Source organism: Astyanax mexicanus, chromosome 7 (genome assembly GCF_023375975.1).
Source record: "Astyanax mexicanus isolate ESR-SI-001 chromosome 7, AstMex3_surface, whole genome shotgun sequence".
NCBI lineage: Eukaryota > Metazoa > Chordata > Actinopteri > Characiformes > Acestrorhamphidae > Astyanax > Astyanax mexicanus.
Window position 1 is genome coordinate 13653862 of NC_064414.1, and position 14030 is coordinate 13667891.

A 14030-nucleotide genomic window follows, 5' to 3' on the forward strand; every position below is an offset into this window, starting at 1 on the left:
TACCCCACACCACACACACTCCACATCACACATACCACACACTTCACACCCCACACCACACACACTCCACACACTCACCACACGACACACAGTCCACTCCCCACACTCACTCCACACCACACATACTCCACACCACACAAACTCCACAGTCCACACCACACACACACCCCACACCACACACAGTCTACACCCCACACTACACACACTCCACACCACACCCTACACACATTCCACACCACACATACCACACACCAAACACACTCCACCCCACACACTCCACACCACACATACCCCACACCAAACACACTCCACACCAAACACACCCCACACCACACACAGTCTACACCCCACACTACACACACTCCACACCACACCCTACACACATTCCACACCACACATACCCCACACCAAACACACTCCACCCCACACACACTACACACCACACATACCCCACACCAAACACACTCCACACCAAACACACCCCACACCACACACAGTCTACACCCCACACTACACACACTCCACACCACACCCTACACACATTCCACACCACACATACCCCACACCAAACACACTCCACCCCACACACACTACACACCACACACACCCCACACCACACACAGTCTACACCCCACACTACACACACTCCACACCACACCCTACACACATTCCACACCACACATACCCCACACCAAACACACTCCACCCCACACACCACACATACCCCACACCACACACACTTCAAACCACACATACCCCACACCACACACAATCCACACCACACAAACCCCACACCACACACACTTTAAACCACACACACTCCACAGCTCACATACCCCACACCACACACACTCCACCCCACACATACCACACACAATTCACACAACACCACACATTCCACACCACACATACCCCACACCACACACACTTTAAACCACACACACACTCGATAGCTCATATACCCCACACCACACACACTTCACACCACACATACCCCACACCCCACACACTCCATACCACACACACACTCCACAGCTCACATACCTCACACCACGCACACTCCACCCCAAACATACCACACACTTCACACCCCACACCACACATACCCCACACTCTCCATACCACACACACACTCCACAGCTCACATACCCCACACCATACACACTCCACCCCCACACATACCACACACACTTCACACCCCACACCACACATACCCCACACTCTCCATACCACACACACACTCCACAGCTCACATACCCCACACCATACACACTCCACCCCACACACACTTCACACCACACATACCCCACACCACACACACTCCACACCTGACACAAACCCCACACTCCACCACACATACACCACACCACACACACTCCACACCACACATACTCCACACACCACACCACACTCTCTACACACCACACCACACACACTCCACACCTGATACACACAACTCACCCCACACTCCACCACACATACACCACACTCCACACCACATTCCAAACACACCACACCAAACACACTCCACAACCCACTCCACACCCCACACACTCCACACCACACACACACTACACAACTTAGTAACTATTTGACAAGCCAACTTAAAGTTCGTTCACGAACTTTGCCTTTTCTAGTTTCTATAGCTTTTCATCCGGAACCTAGTAACTACGGATTAACCATTCATGGTGAGTGAAACTTAATGAAATATGTAATATATGTAAATATTTCATTTAAAATATTCTAACTCATGTGATTTCTGTTCATTAGAAAACAGTTTCACCCCGGCTTTGTCTGACAATCTACAATTTGATGATGTTAATTCTGGTAAGAAACTTATACACACAGGATTACTCTTACAGGGAATGGCGAAAAAGTAAAACATGTTTTCTCTTTTCCTTCCATAGTGACAAGTCAACAATCAAATGATTACCGACCAACTACACCTAGTGAGTCAAATTTTGAAATTATGTAATAATTATCCTTTGTTAAATAACGTGCTCTAATTGAAATCTTTTTTTTTTCGATAGGAAACAGTCCGGGATTGTCTGACAATCTACAATTTGATGATGTTAATTCTGGTAAGAAACTTATACATACAGGATTACTCTTACAGGGAATCGCGAAAAAGTAAAACATGTTTTCTCTTTTTCCTTCCATAGTGACAAGTCAGCAATCAAATGATTACCGACCAACTACACCTAGTGAGTCAAATTTTGAAATTATGTAATAATTATCCTTTGTTAAATAACGTGCGCTAATTGAAATCTTTTTTTCGATAGGAAACAGTCCGGCATTGTCTGATCACCGAAATTTATCCGGTGAGAAACACACGCATACAGAAACACACACACACACACACACACACACACACTCTCCACCCATAGCCCCCCCCCACCCCTGGGGCCCATGGCTCCTGTTCTTCAATAGTCCCACACACTCACACACACACACACACACACACACACTCCACCCATAGCCCCCACCCCATGGGGGCCCATGGCTCCTGGTCTTCAATAGTCCCACACACACACACACACACACACACACACTCATGCATACAGCAATAATAATTCAATTTTTTTTTTTTTTTTTTTTTTTTTTTTTGTATTACAGATCTCCAACAACAAGAAGAATGCGAACTGGACGACCTGTACGACTTTCGTTATCTGAAAAGGGCCGTGGAAATTTCGCTACGGAGGCTGGAACGTGCAGCTGCAAGCAGATCACGGGAGGAGTTTAGGTTGGCTTTACCTTTGTTTACAGACCGTGTAATGCTCTTGGTTAGACATTGTATTGAGGATATAGATAATAATGTCACAGAAACGCCCCGGTTGTGATTCTTTGTTAAATAAGAATAAATCTAAAAAATCCAACAACTCACCTTATTCAAATGAAACAAACAATAACCCACATTCATTAATCAGTGAACCAAGTACCTCAAACCTACAAACAAATCATGTAGAACACAACACAGCCCTGAACCCTTTTCTGTTAGAAATGGTTAATGAGATTAATGGTAGTAATGAAAGGTTGACTTCTAATAATGAACACAGCTCTGAAATTGTATCTAATCTAGAAAATACATCAGAAACACCATACAATTTATTTTCGGGATTAAGCGAATGCTTAACCAACATACAAAATGCATTAATAGAACACAACACAGCTCTGAACCCTTTTCTGTTAGAAATGGTAAATGAGATTAATGAGGTTAACGAAAGATTGGGGTCTATTGATGAACACAGGGATCATGAATTAGCTTCTAATCTTGAAAATATGTCAGAAAATCTATCCATCATTCAAACCGCTCTAACGCAGCACAACACATGCACAGCTCTGAACCCTTTTCTAATGGAAATGATAAATGAGATGAATGAAAGCATGACAGAACCACAACCTTGTGTCGCCACTGTACCATCCCCTATAAATGATTCGTTTGAAACATCTCAGGAATTATTACAACAACTAAACCAGAGTCTCTTGAGATTAAATGAAATTCTTGCAAACATGGGTCAGGATTCACACAATTTACCAAGTAGTCCTGTTAACGAGAATATTTCAAATAGCCCTTCTACATCTACTGATGAAATGGAGGATATCGATACACTCAACAGCTGTAATGAGCAACAGCCGGAAATACATCACATGCCTAGTGTGAGTGAGGGAGAGCAAATGGGATTTGGGAGAGATGATCAACCCGGACATGTTTTAGATCCAAACATAGTTATAAATCATATAGATAACTTCAATACAACAGAAATTAGACGGAGGATAAACTTTTCCTCATTAGGAAACGTTGATTCATTTGGGGATTTTTACAACTATGTGTTGGAGGTTTTAAACCGCATGCTTGAAGTTGGGAACGCTAAAGTAGGCCCGCGTGACGTAGTTCATGTTGAAATACAAGGCGAATCTCTCAATGTTTCATCGCGTGTTGAGGTAATCAATGGTAACATAGAACTCGATTCGATTCTGACCATGATAGAAAAATCGATACAGAGTAGGTTTGAAATACTTTCTGACGAAACTATAGAACTGGTGATTCGAATTGTACATGCACCACATGGTGGTACACGCAATAGTATGTCCAAGATGTTCAATTCTGACGTTGTACAACAAAAAATTAGACATCTTTACGTTTTTGATAACCGTGACAACCTTTGTTTTGCTTTAAACGTTTCCAAATTGCTGAATCCGGAACAAAGTGATTATCAAATAGAACAAAACGCGAGACAATTACAATCTGATGTAGGATTATCTGTAAATGATACGGTTAGCTTTGCAGACATTACACGATTTGAGCAAAAGTTGAATTGCAAAATTGTAGTGTTGTTCCGAACCACCAAGGTCAAAAAAGGGTATTCTTTTTTTCAGACTACCAAAACACCCCACAGCAAAACCTTGTTTCTGTTTTTGCACGAGAATCATTATTATGGAGTGAAAAACCTCAAAGCTGTACTAGGTACAACGTATGTATGTTCATACTGTTATGCAGGATTTAACAATAAGAAACATCATAAATGTGATTACCACTGCAACGTGTGTCTCGACAGCGAATGTCCCAAACGTGCTAAGCAAACTGTACAGTGCAAAGACTGTCTGAGGATCTGTAGATCCCAGTATTGTTTTCAAAAGCATAAATCTCAGAATGGTACGGATGAATCTTTGTGTAAAACTAGGTTCTACTGTACCGGGTGCAACACATTGCAGGATCGTGGTTCAAAAAAACACGAGTGTCGTAAAGCCCTATGTAGACACTGCGGCGCTAAAATTGAGTCTAACTTTGATCATCAATGTTTTATGCAACCTTTAAAACGAGAACAGTCGGATGAAAAGTACATCTTTTATGATTTTGAATCTAATCAGGAGACGGGCTACCACATAGCAAACTATATATGTTGCATTGATTTTAAAGGTAATGTTTGGTCTGCTGAAGGTACCGATTGTGTTTCCGCATTTTTCAAAAAGTTTCGGAGGAACAAATACAAAGGTTATACTTTTATAGCCCACAACGCTAGAGGGTACGATTCCTACATACTGTTGAACCGTTTAGTCGTAGAAGGTGTTACGCCTTGCCTCATAGCACAAGGCGGTAAAATCTTGTGCTTTGAAGATAAAAAGTTTGATCAGAGATACATCGACAGTCTCTCGTTTCTGCCCATGAAACTTAGCGCAATTCCCAAGGCTATGGGATTCACGGCTGAAAAAAAGGGGTATTTTCCGCATTTCTGGAATATCCAAAAAAATCAAAACTATGTAGGTCCATATCCACATCCCGAGTTTTACGGTGTAGATAGCATGATGTCAAAAGAGAGAGATGAATTTTTTGAGTGGTACAAAACACTCGACGGAAAGGTCTTTGACTTTAAGCAAGAGTTGGTTGCTTATTGTCAAAATGATGTTCGCATACTCAGAATGGGGTGCATGGCTTTCAGGAATGAGATACTGAGTAGCACGGGTGTAGATCCGTTCAAGTGCATCACCATAGCTAGCGTATGTTTGAAAATCTTTAGAACCAACTTCCTGCCTGAGAACATGTTAACCATTCCGCCTCTGGACAATTACATCAATAGGCAGAAATCATTCTCCACGCCCGCAATACAATGGCTTGAATACATCTCTGGCAGAGACAATATACCCATTCAGCATGCCCTTAATGAAGGCGAGGTAAAGATTGGCAACTACTTTGTAGACGGTTACTTTGAAGATGGTGGTGTCCGAAAAGCTTTTGAGTTTCTCGGATGTTTTTATCACGGATGTGACAAATGCTTCCCTTCAAACCTGACTCATCCTCTAAGTAAGACTTACCAAACCTTTGGTGAAATTTTGCAGCAGTCTTTGGAAAAGATTCAGATTTTACAAAACACTCACAACTTGCACGTCACAGTAATATGGGAACATACATGGAATGAGATGAAAAGATCAAATCATGATGTTAAAAAATTTCTTGATCACTTTGACTTTCCTGAGCGAATGAACCCGCGAGACGCTCTGTTTGGCGGTCGTACAAATGCGTTGCATTTACACTATGTGGCTCAACCCGGTGAGAGAATAGATTACTATGATTTCACATCTCTCTATCCATACGTAAACAAGACAAAGAGGTACCCCGTAGGTCACCCCACTATCATCTTTCGCAACTTTAAGCCGTTGAAAGATTATTTCGGTCTCATGAGACTAAAAATCTTACCTCCCAAAGGATTATGGGCTCCTGTTCTTCCTTTTAGAGTGAAAAGCAAGCTCCTGTTTCCTTTGTGTAGAATGTGTGCTGAACTACAACAGCAAATTTGTAACCACACGGACGAGGAGAGGGCTCTGACTGGAACTTGGGCTAGCATAGAGGTTTTGAAGGCTCTTGAGAAAGGTTACCGAGTGCTGAAGGTTTTCGAAATCTGGCACTTTCCTAACCAGACGGATGAGTTGTTTGCAGATTACATTAAAATGTTTCTAAAAACAAAACAGGAAAGCTCAGGGTACCCCTCTTGGGTAGTTGATGAGGTTGGCAAAAAAGAATACGTTGAAAAGTACCGCGAGAATGAAGGCATAGAACTTGATCCTTCACACATAGTTGTAAATCCTGCCAAGAGATCTGTAGCAAAACTGGCTTTAAATTCCTTGTGGGGAAAGATGTGTCAGAGATCCGACAGGTCAAACACGACTCTAATCCAAGACCCTAGCGAGTTTTTACAATACATGTTTTCTGACGTGTATGATGTAAGTCATTTCTCATTTTTGAACAAGGATGTGGCGATGGTTCAGTGGCGATACAGTGATGAGAGGTTTCTGAAACCGGGTAATGCTAACGTTTTTATAGGAATTTTTACCACAGCGTACGCTAGACTTGAACTGTACAACCTGATGGATCGACTCCAACAGAGGTGTCTCTATACGGACACAGACTCTGTGATTTTCAAAAGTCAACAGGGTGATTGGATGCCGCCTCTAGGCGATTACTTGGGGGGTCTGACGAGTGAATTGGATGCCGGTGATCAAATTGTAGAATTTGTTAGCGGGGGACCAAAAACCTACGGGTATCGCACTCTCAAAGGAAAGAGTGTGATGAAGGTCAAAGGTATAACGTTAAACTATACCAATGCTCAATATGTAAATTTGAAATCGTTGACAGAACTGGTTGACAAAACCTTTAAAAACCCCGACTGTGACGCTGAAATTATGACGTCTTATAACCAAATTGTAAAAGATAAAAGAGGCTTTCATTTGAAAAACAAACCACAAAAGAAACGGTTCAGAGTTGTGTATGACAAGCGTATTCTGCTGCCAGATTTGACAACTTTACCTTACGGTTATTGACAGAAAATTACCTTGTAAAATGGTGATACCCAACTCGTTTGACGCTAGACTTCAGATTCCTTTTTCATGTATCGTTTGTGGACCCAGCAATAGCGGGAAATCGTTTTTTATCAAAACGTTACTAGAAAATTGTGCGGTTTCAATGTCAAAAATTCCGGATCAAATTGTATGGTGTTATTCCTGCTGGCAACCTCTCTATGATGAGTTGATGAACGTTGTAAACATTCGCTTTGTTCAAGGTATACCCGACTCTTTGTGCGACGATAATATTTTTCCACCGCACACATCAAGCCTGGTCATTTTTGATGATTTAATGCTTTCGGCTAGTAATAATTTGGAGGTACAGAATGCTTTCACAAAATATACACACCATAGAAACCTGAGCGTCATCTATTTGGTTCAAAATTTGTTTTTTCAAGGGAAAAGTAGCAGAACTATAAATTTAAACACCAATTATATGGTTCTATTTAAAAATCCTAGAGATAAATTACAGATCAGTGTGCTGGCGCGTCAAATGTATCCCGGAAACGGAAAATTTATGTTGGAGTGTTTCCAGGATGCCACAGCCAGACCTTACGGGTATTTATTTGTAGACTTGAAAGCATCAACGCCAGAAGAACTTCGTCTCAGATCAGGGTTGTTTTCCTGGGAGAATCCTGCCGTTTATATACCCAAGAAAAAAGTTTTTTGACATAATGTCCGCTCGACTACAAAGAAATTACCAGACGTTGCGATCGCTATATCAAGCATCGCCTAGAGAAAGAAAGCTTATATTGCACAATGCTCCCAGAGACCTCATACTAGCCATCTGTGAATTAGCTCTTAATCTACTGAGAGGACACATTCCTCTAACGTCGCAACAGTATCGTCAATTGAAAAGGCAAAAGAAATCGATTAAGATTTTTGCTGATAAAAGAAAATCTGTGGAAGCTAAAAGAAAGTCTATTAATCAGTCTGGAGGGTTTCTTCTACCTTTGCTAAGTGTAGCTGTCCCTTTTCTTAGCAGTTTGTTAGGACCACGGAAATAGCATGGAAACTGCGGACAAAATGTATTTGGTACCTCAACATCAATTGAATAGGCTTAAAGCCATAACAAGCGATACAGAAAATGTTAGAAAGACTGTGGAAAATGATTTAGATGAAACAATGCGTCATATTCTGTCCAGGTCTGATTTGACACCTTATGAAAAGGCAAAACTTTACGCTTCATCCTTGCAAAGATTTCTAAGTTTAGTCAAACAAGGGGATGAGCAAAAGAGTCAGCTAACACTATCCCTACCCGTTGAAACTGAAAATAATCCCGTGACGGATGTGACTAGGGATCATCACTCATACGAAGATGACGTTGTAAAAGAGGTTGTTGGAAATGTTGCAGCCAGAACAAGAAAAAATGCTTCTTACATCATGGAGAAAATATCAAAGTCTAGCGACGTAGCTTCGTGGAATGACAAGGGTGAATTTATTTTCAAAGGCAAAACAATCAAAGGATCGCACATGTTGGACTTGGTTAAAAACCTCACAGCGCCTCAAAAAGTGTCTGATGATCGGAGACCCCTAGGGTGGTCGGAAATGTTACAAACCGTGGCAGGTTTAAACATGCCCTTTTCAGCTATTCCTAACGTAGGCGTTCGACGTAAAATATCGGACATTAAGAAATCCGAGTATTTGTTTTCCCCCGCCGCTTCGACACCCCCAAGTTCAAAAAGTAGCGACTCTGACTCTTCAATTGATACTCTTGAACCAGTTTTTAAGTCTCCTAGTTTTAACCCTACAACATGGTTAAATTTCTAAATGTGTGTGTGTGTGTATGCATATAATGATGTAATAATGATGAAGCAATGTAAAAAATGTTTTGTAATCTTATTGTTTATTTCAATAAATGCATTTACAACGAATTTTTATATTTTCATAGTCGTTATTTCATTATGAATTACATTCTAAATTTTTCACCAGAGTTAACGCATTGAACACATTTCATGACACAGTGTTTATTTACTCTAGGATACATTTTTTTCACAAAAGATACAACCATGTCATCGTTTCTTTTCAAATCATTGGTGTACAAAGACATAATTTGATTAAAAGAATATCCTTTAGCTCTGTGACATAAAAAGAATATGCAGTGTTGTCCGCAGCAAACTGAGTCAAAGCTTTGCACTTGCTTCGAGTTGTGTTTTATTTCAACGCAGTTCTTTTTTAAAAAAGAATAAATAGAATCAGGAAAGAGTTCATAAATTGGGGAGTTTCCGTACGAATCAAAAAATTCTCCCGAAGTACCGTCGTTGAGACATATTGCCAACCAGTGTTCTCCAGGCATGTGACTGGGGTGAGTGTTTACGATGAAAAGTGCAGGAAACTGCATCATCACACCTTCAGGTAACTCGTCACAGGGTAAAACACCGTAAAATATCTTTTTTACAAAAGGACAGCTTTTCATCAACTCTAAAAGTTCTCTGGTGTCCATGATTTACTGATAATCGATGAGCACGTTTCGTCGATTGTTGATTTCCAGAATTGAATCAAAACTGGCGTATACAATTAGATTTACGGTCCTCGGAAGAGGGTTTCGAAATCTTAGCTCCAACCTCATATTTCCCGACTTTATGAGCGATAGATGCTGCCCGCAATCATCGTCAGGACTTAGGTTGAAAGCAACCAGCGTGTATCCTTGCGTGTATTCTTGACGATTTATTGAAAGACCCTGATCTTTAAGATGTTTTCCGGATGCCAAAACCAAAGACTGAAATTCACGGACGACGTTACCGGATTCAAAATTAGGTTGAAATGGTTTTGCAGGGTATTGTGTTCCGTCAACATAAAGAGCTATAAACTCTGTATCATAATGTTTAAAATTGAAAGGGTTATAACGAAAATCACCCGAGTACGCTTGATTGTCCACGATCGAAAATATAAGACGTTTAGGGAGAGGTCCCAGAAACAAATTCTCTTGTGTACATATACGGCTCCCTGCCGGTAGACTGAACGTCTTCATGCACACTCTTTCGATGGGGTATTTAGCAGTCGCGTTAAGTAATGCCTGCGCATGACCCAATTTGACGGCCGGAGAAACTGAAACTTTTTTCACATAGAGAGAAGCCGATAGTAGTTTAAGAGTGTAATCCCTGGCTCCTTCTTTCATTAGACAAAATTCATCTTTACTTCGCACCATTTTAATTTTCAAGTCAACTCCATTCAGTAAAAGTTTATCCTGAAAAAATATATCGGAGTGGATATGGCCGATCAAGTCAAAGGTTTTGCTTTCAGAGCTAAAAAGGGCCCTGTTATTGAGTCCACTGTTCTGACCCTGAGGATCTGTTGATTCCATATGACCCGCTGTGTCTTTGTAAAACAGACCTGCTGTATATAGCGTTTCCAAGGCATCTTTACCGTAATTTAAGAGTAATTCCATTATAGCTCTGTAAGGGTAGGTATTGCTTGACTGACTAATGAGTCGATCACCCAGCATAACATCTACTTGTGAAAAAAGAGACGCTATAGGATAGTTTACAACTCCGACCTTTGCATCGTTAGCTAAATCTGTACCGTCAGCATTTGTGATTTTACACCTCAGATGTAAAAACGTATTGTTCAAGTCTAGGTAGTCTTCACCGTTACCAGCCACGTAAAACTCCAAAGGTCCGTTGTCCGTCACAGCTGAAAGAGGCGGTATTTCAACATAAGTGTACTTTTCAATGCTAGTTTGAGTGTACGGCAGCGTAAAAATATCCAATTCCGACTTGGTGCATTCTGAAGAAAGATTATGCAGGAAAGCCATTGCTTTTAGAATATGTTCAGATTTCTTCGTTTGAAGGAGAAGGAAGGAGAGCGCTTCCTGTTCTTCCTTTTGGCCGTCTTTGTCAGTCTGACCTTTTTCTCAGAGGTCTTGCGTTTTTTATTCACTATTACAATCCGCCTCCCTGGAGGTCTCCTAGTGTTCTTGCGTGTAATTGCAGCTAGTCCTGACCCCTCCTGCTTTTGCGAAGCTCTGTTTGATACGATGTTGCTCACAACGTCAGTTACGATACCCTTTGCTGCGGTTTTTAAATGAGGTTTCACGATCGTTATTCCTCTTTTAATAAGCGGTACAGCCATTCTAAAAAGTGCTTTAAAGATTCCACCGAACCCCGATCCGTACATGGTCGGGGTTCCATGGAACCCGGGAAGTCCATTGCCTGCCTGATGTTTGTAATAGTCCACATAGGTCTGAGGGTCTATGTAGCTTCCGCCAATCATTGTTCAAACCCGAAAAGAATGTTTTGCCGGTCTAAAGTGAAGCTTGGCAACAAATTTTCCGTAGAGAAAAGAAATATGGTTATCCTGGTCGCTTTTTACCTCGACAACAATATCGCTTATAAGACTCTTACTCACAGGTACGTAGTGTGGCTTATCATAAGTTATTGTGACGATTTCGTTGTTCTTCCCTCTTATATGTACACACCTCAACAACGGTACAAAACTATCCCCAACCCTTTGATAATGTATGATGTCTGTATACACGTACATGGTGTAAAATCCTCCATGAATGTCGGCCGGATAAGGAGCTTCAGGGTCATCAAGCGTGAGTGGTTTGTTTTGATCCATGCCGAGTATGCGGGATAAATTTCCTGGAGTAGTCTCCAGTGTATAAGGCTTATCGGTTTGCATGCGAATTTTGTTGGTCAGCGCATTGTAAATAATTTTTAAGTCAATAGCTAAACTTTTTAAAACTCTATTCATCTCATAAACCACATGTTCTATGTTGCCGTAATACCCATGATACATTTGACATGTATAAAATTCTTTGTTTGTTCCATCCTTTAAGCGAATGAAAAACAGGCTTTCCCAATCCTTCAACGAGTACCAGGTATGTGGATATTGCACCTCTGTGAGCGCTACCTCCCAGTCACCGGTCAGTTCGATGGGTTTTGCAAATTTAGTCGTATAACAAGAAATCTTATTATTTGGATAAATGTCGTTGGAAGAGTTGCTGGGGAGAGTCACAAAGAAACCGCTCTCTTCCATGGTGCGTAGTTTATGATGAACAATTTGTTACCAATGAAACAATTTATTCTTTGACAATGTCCACAACATCCTTGGCTGGGATCCAAGAGTTAAATTTATCAGGCCATCCCACCCATTTCACTAAACACATCTTTTTCCGATTTTGAATCTTTTCCTCCAATATCTTTTCTATTTTATAGGATTTGTCTTTTCCCACTATAATTTTTTGCAGTTCCGGTTCATAAAACGTACCTTCTATTTTTTCACCATCTGCGTCTTGCAGTTTATATACCGGTGGTTCTCTCGGTATCTGTTCGGAAATTGTAAAATATTCATCCGTGTAATTTTGCTCGTATCCTTTTTCAAATTGTCTTTTTATTCGAGAAATCCTGACGGTGTCACCCATCTTAAACTTGAAGCGTAGTTTCTTTGCTCTTGCAGGTATCAAACCGTACAAGTTTTTAAAAACTTGGAAGGAATTTGTTTTGTTTACCTCGACAGGTTTCATTTTGATGCTGCTATGGTAGTTGTGATTGTACGCGTGAACCAAATCCTGAACTACATCTATATATTTTCTAGTATTAACGGCTGTGAAATATCTCCACATTTTATTCCTGAGCGTCCTGTTAAACCTTTCACAGATGGATGCTTTCTGACCAGTACCGGTAGCAAAGTGAACAATGTTGTGTTTTTTCATTAAACCTTGAAAGTTTTTGTTGAAAAATTCTTTTCCTTGATCCGTTTGCAGTTTTTTAGGAACTCTCCCTTCCTTTAGAATGGAATCAAACGCTTTGGTCACCTCAGCGCCGCTCTTGTTTCGCATTACACGTACCCAAGCATATTTAGATAAAATATCTATACACGTCAACATGAATTTCATATCGTCATTCTTTTCTGACACGTTAGTCATATCCACCAAGTCAGCTTGCCATTGTTCATCCATGTTTTTGACAAAAACTCTGTTTCTTTTAAATTTCACAGAAACAGACCTATGAAGAGTATACGCATCCTGGGCCGCCAACCAGTTTTTCACATCGCCATCGTTTGCTCTCGCACCTATTTTTTCAACTATAGCTCTTTGTAAACTCTCAACCCCTCCATAAGACCCCGGGTTTGAGGGCTTATAGTATATATTTTTCAACAGCCGCTCAGTCATTTTACCGTGTCTCCGCAATAATGGACATGAAATGAGTGTGTAATCATCTTTTATTCTTACAAACTCAAAAGTCTAGTTATGTGAAAAATATTTACATTTTTTTCCATTAAAAAAGATAACATACAGTCTATAGTTTTTCCAACATCGACATTTTCCTTGTTTGACATTTTTAAAACACACGCATCGATTACATAGGTAAAGATACATAGTAAATGACTAGAACTATAATCAAATGATGTTTCAAACATTTGCTTTAAAACTTGATGTATAAATTCGTCCAACGGGTATGAGCTACTTACAGACGTAGAGAGAAGATTGTCCCATTCAGCTGTTGAACATCGTACAACATCCATTTTCTTTTCTATTTCTGAAACTGTGTGTTGATCTATAATCAAGCGACTTGTATTAAATGTCTCATTATTAACTCTGAGTTCAATCACTTTGCAGAGTAGAGATGCAGCCCGGTCTTTCAGTCGTTTATTGGAGAAGGCTTTGAGGGATGTGATGAAGTTACCCATACAAGCGGCGGATCGGTTGATTCCAGAGAGCTGTGGAAATTCCAGTAATCAATAATATCTTC

At 40.6% G+C, this 14030-nt stretch overlaps 1 protein-coding gene and 1 long non-coding RNA gene across 6 annotated transcripts in view; both read left to right on the plus strand.

The window, feature by feature from the left end:
- The window catches only part of LOC103029984 (signal-induced proliferation-associated 1-like protein 2), a 232260-nt gene that overhangs the window by 110406 nt on the left and 107824 nt on the right, over positions 1–14030 (plus strand). The gene's annotated exons all lie outside the window — the stretch shown is intronic.
- On the plus strand, positions 1647–3101 carry LOC125803013 (uncharacterized). Its single transcript, XR_007440067.1, has 5 exons — positions 1647–1688; positions 1771–1827; positions 1908–1949; positions 2031–2081; positions 2617–3101. It is a non-coding gene; the product is annotated as an uncharacterized LOC125803013 (long non-coding RNA).